Genomic DNA, 8,109 nt, shown 5'->3' with positions numbered 1-8,109 from the left:
AAAAAATTCCTCGGCAGTCGAGCAAGCATTTAGTGTCCTACGACATCTGGAGGTCGGTGGGGATGACGTCTTAAGCGAACGCGCCATCACTGCCTCGAGGATCACGTCATCCTCGGCGTGGGCTCCTTCTTCAGCTTCCGTAGGCGCCCGCCAGCGTGGCCTCCTTCTTTCGCAGGCTCGTGCTTGACGCGGACCAAATGGCCGTGCAGAGGCGACGGGCCCATGCTCTCACGGATGACTATCCCGCCACCTCAGTTGAGCGGCGACGAGACGGGCTCCGGCTTGACAACGCTGAGCAGGGTCATTGGCGGCGTGGCTGGCGGCGCAGAGGCCGTGGAGTGCGAATGCAACGCCGACCCCGAGGATGACGAAGTGGATGCCATCTGTCGTGGCATCTAGGAGGAACTCCCGCGATGCCGGGAGAACGACGTCGGGGTCCTCGGCGGCATCTGCAGGACGGGGGAGTTCCCCGCCTGGATGTGGTCGAGGATGGCGGCGAGGGTGCAGCCAGGGGCACTCCACTAGCGGTGTCTTCCCTCCGAGTTGTTCCTCCCCGGTGGCGGAGGAGGGACCTCACAGGAGGCCAGCTCCCACTCGTACCTGTCACGGAAGAACGCATCCCACGCGGTGTGGTTGTCAGGGAATCGCTCCGGCAGCGCCAGCTCCTCGTCCGACATGACGGCGAGGGATGTAGACGCCGCCGACACTGAGCTGCCAGGACAGGGGCCCGCGGAAATCGGGTGGCGCCAGGTATTTGGTTTCGTACAGGAGGCGTGCCTCCCACTCGTGGAGGGAATGGCGGCCGAACCCGTTCGCCGCTGCACCGTCACCGTGGTATCTTTCCGGTGTCTGGTGGTGGTGCGTGGATGATGAAGGGGAGAGGTGCTTGCTTTACCGGCGGTGGTGTGTGGAGGAAGAAGAAGGGGAAAAGAGAGGGGATATATAGGCCTGCGGCTCCGGCGAGGAATGGCACGCAAAAGCCGGGGAGACGACGGTGGACTGCCGTGTGTCGACTTGCCTGCTGCGTGCCATTACTCCGCCGCGTGTCTACTGGCCTGCCGCTCCGGCGAGTAATGACGCGTAGAAGCCAAGGAGACGACGGTGATTGCGCCGTGTGCGGCTAACCAAACGGGGCCACTAGCAGGGCGGGTTTCTTCGTGCGTCTTCTTGGCGTTTCGCGCCCTTTTCTCTCCATCCGGCGCTCGCAGGCGCTCCCTGGGAAGTTGGGTTCGGCCTGGGATCGCTGGATAAAAAAAACGACACAATCTGGTGAATTTTGGGCCCTAGGCCGCGGTTGGGAGATTTAGGTCCATCCAGCGATAAAATTTGGCCTGGGAAGGGGGTGCTGGGGAGCGGAGTGGAGATGCTCTAAGGGCCACTTTTAATGGGCTACTTATGCATTTCCGTGGAGATAAGCACCGGTGAAGAAAAGCTCCCAAAAACTGATGCTACCCTTCTTTTGAGCTGATGGAGTTTGGGTTTTGATGCTTGGCGGAGCAGACGCGCGTGGGATGGGCGACGGCGGCGGCGGCCCTCCTCCCGTCGGCTGTCCCCTGGCGGACCGGTCGGCGCGGGTGGGATGGGCGGCGCTGCGGTCTCCCTCTTCTCGTCGGCTTCCCGCAGCACTCCGGCAGGGGTTGGTGGTGGGCGGCGGCCAGACCCTCGGTCTGCGCCATGCCATCCACCCCCGCCTCTCATTGGTGCGTGGAGGCAATCTTCGGGCATCTTCCGCGACACGAGGGCGCCCGGGGCATGCAGCAGCCTTGGGTTTGACGGAGGAGGTGGCCTCTTCTTCGCCGGAGAGGGTCGGCCTGCGGTTGGTGGTGGTGGATTTTTGATCTATCATCGCCAGCCGGCGGTGAGATGGAGGTGCATGGAAGCCGGCGATGGTGTCGCCGGTGGAGGGTTGGGTTGGCCAGCCCGGGATGGTCGCCGACGTGGGGGTCCGGCCTGAATAAAGGCGGCGGTCCTAGGGCCTCTCTTGCGTGAAGAGGAGGACCTACCGGAGGCCTGGACTCGTGATCTGGCCGGAGGGTTGAGTTCTGGAAGGCTCCGCCGGCGAATGTAACAGTGCTTTGCCTGGAGTTTGTTGGATCAGAGGTATTCGGTCGTGCGCACCCATGCGTTTATTCCGACCGTTTGGTTCTGGAGGGAGCGGCGCGAAGCTCTTTTTCCGTGTTGACATCAAGTGACTATGGATCCATGATGAAAGTCGGAAGAAGAGAATTTCATGAAGGCCGGAGGGGAGGACTAGCTAAGGGAGGTTCAAGTCTCCGCGCTGTTGAGGGGCTTGCTTGGTGTCCGGGCTTCACAGCAGCGGTATGAAAGTGGGGGCGACAACACATGTGAAGCGCAGAGTCCTACCTTTCAGGGTGAAAATCCAAGGTCTGGCCTTAACTGGTTGTGCCTGGCAGTGACCTTGGTGGAGGCATTGTTTTGAGAGTGGGGACTATCTTCAGGGTGAAAACCTAAGATCTTTGATCGGGCGACGACGGTGTTGGAGCACTGTTCCCTTCTTGGAGGCGTCGTTTTTGGAGAGTCTGCAATTCAGGTGTTGTCATGGTGGTGGATGTATTGCTGTTGTTAGGTCCGTGATACTGTAGCGGGACTTTTGTTTCTTAGTTTTCTTTTCGTTTTTTTGGTTGTGTGCATCCGTAGTGCCATTAGGGTGGTGCGTTGTTGCAGAGGCTGAGTATAATTGGTATCTCTCGATATTAATATATTCCCTTTATCGAAAAAATAATGCCCCTGATTTGGTATAATCCCTAGACAAGAAAGTTACTACAGGCTTCCATGTAGAAAAGGTAAGTTATCGCAGGTTTTCATTGGATTTCCATTTCAGTTCAAGCTGTCACTACAATGTAATCAAACTGAAAAGTGAAGGATAAGTTGAATACTGTAACCAAATATCTGTATCTACCTAGCACATAGCACTACGAGCATCTTTCCAGTTGTTGGCGAATTGCAGGATGTGGGTCTTGATGATTTGGTCGGGGATGGCCTTGCAGGTGACTGCAGCAGCCGAGCCTTGTCTCCCTGAACGGGTCGCCGACCATGCCGAGGTGCTCGGCCAACAGAAGATTATGTGACCTGCCGGTCGTTCACGCGCTGGACACCAGACCCGGAGTGGAGATGCTCTAAGATCACCATATTCGAAGCAGGTAACAACACAGATTTCCACATAACCAAACACTTCAATTTCTTTTACTTGCAATCAGTTTAACCATATATGTAGGCAACAATGGGTCAAAATTGCACCAAAACTCGATACAGACGACAAAACTGTGCAAGTACAAACGCACCAACCACACAACAGCTACATTAACCAAACATGAACCAAGTGAAGTGCGGAAGAAGAGCGGTCATCACGAAACGTGCAAAAAAAGAAAGAGCCCATGACACATCCAAATCGTCCAAAACGACACACTTTTCGCCCAACTAAACAACAGGCTTCAGAGCTCTCAACTATCGAGCTGAAAGTAGCATCCTTGAACCAGGTACCAACTATGTTAGCTAGGGTATTTGTGCTGATAGAGCTACAGGAGTGACAAGTGACACTTATTTTCCATTTTCAGCAAGTCCTGACCTGCCAAACCTACACGATAAAGAAGGCCTTAGGCAGCAGCAGATGATTGGAACCGCCAACAGGCACTACAAACATTACATCGTACCAGGTAAGTGTTGTGAAGTGTATAAGTAGATTGCCTAGCCCTTTCCATCAGTTCGGACTTTTGGTTCAAGTGGCTAGTGCATGAATCTTAACAGTAAGAACGTGTGATACAAAGATGCAGCCCAAGAAATGATTAGCGCCTAATTTAACTTGTTAATTTTTCTTTGTTCCAGTTTCAGGAAACAAAAGGACGTAGACCTTTTCCGAGATGCAGACTGATGCTGAGTTCGACTTACGGCCCAAACCTTATCCCTCAGGTACGTTTCTGTGGGCACATTTGGAAATTTTATACTAAGCACTTAGTATACTGAGGCAAATGTTTTCCTCATTAGAGAAAACTCTTTTCTGGCACTAGGCTTCAGAGAAGAACTCCAAAACCAATGGAGAACGACAATCTGAATTTGGGTAAGTATGCTACCTCTATTTTGCACCATTCTTGTGAAATATAGCATTGATTTGTTGTGATCTGCTTTTTGCAGCCACGGAGAAACAAAAACTTCTAAACCTACATCCAGTGATGGGTTCAACCTTCTAGGTAATTAATTTATTTGATTGCTTATAGCTTCCCAGTTGTGTGATTCAGTTTGATGATTGGAACCAGGAGTACCACAGTGGCAGATCTTTGCCTTGTATATATCTGTATGTACAGGCAGCAAGCATTTCATCTGAAACAACTTACTTTTCAGGTAAGGAATCGTCTGCCTCTCCCTTGCCAAAGTGTACACAGTCGAATGTGACCAGCTCGGACATTGTTACTCGTAACATTTGCATGAAGGTAATCTACAATATGGTGAAATATGTGCTTAACATTAATGCCAAACTGAATTCTTGATTATATACTGAGGTTGCTGATTTTCATTTTCAGGATCAGCCTGGTACAAGGCATTTGTCATCATTCAGTTCTCTCGATAACCCAAGAGGGCGCCAAATCCAAAAGGCTCCCGTCCGCATGAAGAGCATGCTAGCTGCATTCTTTGTCAGGCACAGGTCCGGAAGGATGAAAAATGTCTCGGTTCGTTAATCAGCTGCACACCTGCAGTTTGCTATGGCCAGCTGCAGCTGCACAATGGGTCCCTATTTTCAGAGTGCTAAAGGGGTGCGTCAAGGTGACCCCATGGCTCCCTTTTTGTTCAATATGATTGGAGAATCTTTAACGAAAATGGTTTTACAAGCGCAACAAAATGGTTTGCTTAGTGATTTGGCCCCTGATCTTGTTGAGAACGGTGTCGCTATTCTTCAATATGCGGATGACACGGTCTTATGTTTGCCGCATAATCCTGAGAATGCTATGAACCTTAAGTTGTTGCTATACATGTTTGAGCTAATGTCGGGTTTAAAGATAAATCCCATTAAAAGTGAAATTTTTTCAGTTAACGCAGACAATGATACAACAAGGTTTTACTCTGATTTGTTCAATTGTCAAGTGAGGCAATTGCCCATGAAATATCTGGGCATGCCAGTCACTTTTTCCAATCTAAAAAATATTGACTGGGACTTCCTAGATGCTAAGATGCTTAAAAAGCTCGATTCCTGGATCAGTGACTCGGCAACCTCTAGAGGGTGTCTAGTCCTACTGGATTCAAGTTTATCCGGTGTTCCCTATTTTTATATGTCGATGTTCTTGATGAACAAGAAATGTGTGGAAAAAATTGACAAACATAGGAGAAGTTTCTTTTGGGCTGGTAAGAAGAAAAAAAGAAAATACCATTTGGTTAAATGGACGAGAGTTTGCCGCTCTAAAATGAAAGGGGGTCTGGGTGTCAAGGACCTTAGGACGCAAACCATCAGTCTCGTATGCAAGTGGTGGTGGAAATTAGAGACACAAAATGGTTTGTGGCAGAAAATCGTTAAAGCCAAATACCTTAGAAATAAATCCGTCGCCTCGGTTAGGCAGAGAGTGCATGATTCCTCTGGATGGAAAAATCTGATGAAAGTGAGAGATTTCTATTTTGCCGTAAGAAAAGTTTTGTTGCAAAAGGGTAACCTTGTGAGATTCTGGATGGACCCGTGGCTTGATGTACTCCTTTATGTGAATCATTCCCAACTCTTTTTGACATTTGTCAAGGCCAAGATTGGACGTTTGAGAGAGCCGAGTTGTACTTTGGATGTTCCTTTCCGGAGAAGAATGTTACCTGACATGACATCTCAGTGGGAGCGTATTAAAACCTGTGCTTTTAGACATCCTACCTCCTTAAACTCAGATATAGTTTCCTGGAGTTTGAGTGCTAATGGTTGTTTCTCCACCAAGTCGATGTATCAACATTTAGAGAAAAATTTAGCTGGATCCCATAATAAGTGGATTTGGAAAGCAAAAAATCTCTTTGAAAATTAAAAATTTCTTGTGTAGCTCTTTCAAAATGCTATATTAACTAGAGATAATCTTTAAAAAGCGAAAGTGAGGTGATTCTCCTCTCTGTTTCTTTTTTTACTAGGAAGAGACTATGGCTCATTTATTTTTTGAATGCTCTAATGCCAAGGTGGTCTGGGGCAACCTGGGAGAGATCTTTGGAACCTCAATGTGTCCCTCTTCTTTATGGCAAAGTGTGGCATGGTTTTATCGGTTTTATCCTCAAGGGAGAAAATTTCATATGTTTCTGCTTGCTGCCATTTGCTGGGGGATTTGGAATGTTAGGAATAAGATTACTTTCGAGAAAGTTGTTGTCCGTTCCCCTTTGGTAACAATTTCTATGATCTGTTCGTTGCTACACTACTGGACAGGTCTGTTCGGGCGCGAAGACGGGAGGAAGATCAAGCTGGGAGCGGGCCAAATGCTCCAGCTGCACTTCACTTCAGTGCGGCCCCTGCGATGGCTCCGACGACTCCAACCGCAAGACATGTGATGCTGATGATAACAAATGGCGGAAACTGATTGTCCCTGTTGTTGCTGCTGAGTGTGTTTGCAGAAGTTGATAGGTTGAGTTTATGCTTCGGCCGGTTGCTTTTGATGTTTGTATGTTGGATTAGTATGGTATCCCTTTGAACCTGTGTAGTGTAGGGTAGGTTTTTTGCCCCGTAGCTTAGTTTTCGATATCGAGATCGAGCGGCGGGTTTTCCTACCAATCTAGTTTCCTTTGCTGGGTATGTTCTGTCCCCTTCCTTTCTCATTTTGTTTCTGTTTTGTTGTGGGATCTGAACAGTTGTATTTCCGTTATGCTTATAATGGAAAGGGGAAAAAAGTCCCGGTTGGAAAAAAAAAGCTGCACAATGAAGTGCAAGCAAGAAACTCAGTCCACATCTCTTATATGGTACTCCCTCCGTTCATATAAGATGTTTTGCCAAGCTAAATTAGCTTGACAAAATGTCTTGTATTAGTAAGCAGAGGAAGTAATATATGTATCTTGTATATTCTAGTGGTCTAGAGATAGATCTTATGTGATTCCATTTTCATCTCTAATTCTTAATGTCACCATGCTGATGACACAAAATTATACGGATATAGGAAAGTTTTATACCATTTTGCCAAATCACTAGCCAGGAGTTCCAGAAGTTTTCAGTATAAGTGAATGAGACGGAATGCATATGAGTATGCCAATGCTAAGTTCCTTCCGTTTATATATAGACCACACAGCGTGTTTGTAAAGAAACCAACAAGATTTGTACCTCCTCGAATGTATGTTGGCAGGTATTGTGAATGGAATCCTCGATTTGTATGCTTGACATGCCTGTAATTCGATGAGTACACAAATCAAGGTAGCGGTTGGTTCATGGGGGCGACGGTTGATGGCATGATCAAAACTGCAGATATGAGATAGCGTCTTTGCTTCCGTACGCACCCACCACAAACTCGCCAAACCGCGAAAACACGTGGACGGTTAGGATTCGGTCATACCGATTCGGGTCTGGGGGCATGATCGTCATTTCCTGTGGACTTCGGGTTTGGCTGGGTTCGTATCAGCCCACGTACAAGCCCGTATGACCCATACCTCTATGTATTATACGCCTACGTGTCCACGCGCGCGCCACGACGGAACCGCCGATATATAGATGTCTTTCTCCCTGTCCTCTTCACCACATCTATCCAAAGCAAAAGCAATCCCCAAATCGGGCAAAAAACCCTAGGTCAAGAACAAGCAGAGCTCGCTCTCGTGCTCGTTCGCGCTCGTCCATGGAGAGGGGGAAGGGGAAGGAGGGGAAGGGCAAGGAGGCGGCGGCTGAGGAAACCCAGCTTGGCCGCTCCATCGGCGGGCGGAGCTGCCCCGGATCCGAGCTCCGCTTGGGGCCGGAGGACGGTGGCTGCACCGGCGAGCAAGAAGCGTGCGCACGAGACGCGAGGCGCGTGCGGCGGCGCAAGAAGAAGAATCGGAAGAACCGCGAGAGGCAGGGAGAGGAAGGCGGCGGGGCAAAAGATCAACAGCCCCGACGACGTGCCCACCTTCGACGAATCCGACTCCGCCGACCCGTCCGAGGTAAATTTCTCCGCCGACCCCGACGACATGCAT

The 8,109-nt window shown here is 49.5% G+C and overlaps 1 pseudogene; it reads left to right on the top strand.

Moving 5' to 3' along the window:
* Nucleotides 1-3,395: 3,395 nt before the first annotated feature.
* On the top strand, nucleotides 3,396-4,691 carry LOC124647359 (annotated as a pseudogene).
* The last annotated feature ends 3,418 nt before the right edge of the window (nucleotides 4,692-8,109 follow it).

Source organism: Lolium rigidum, chromosome 4 (genome assembly GCF_022539505.1).
Source record: "Lolium rigidum isolate FL_2022 chromosome 4, APGP_CSIRO_Lrig_0.1, whole genome shotgun sequence".
Lineage (NCBI taxonomy): Eukaryota > Viridiplantae > Streptophyta > Magnoliopsida > Poales > Poaceae > Lolium > Lolium rigidum.
This window is presented reverse-complemented; position numbering and strand designations above follow the sequence as displayed.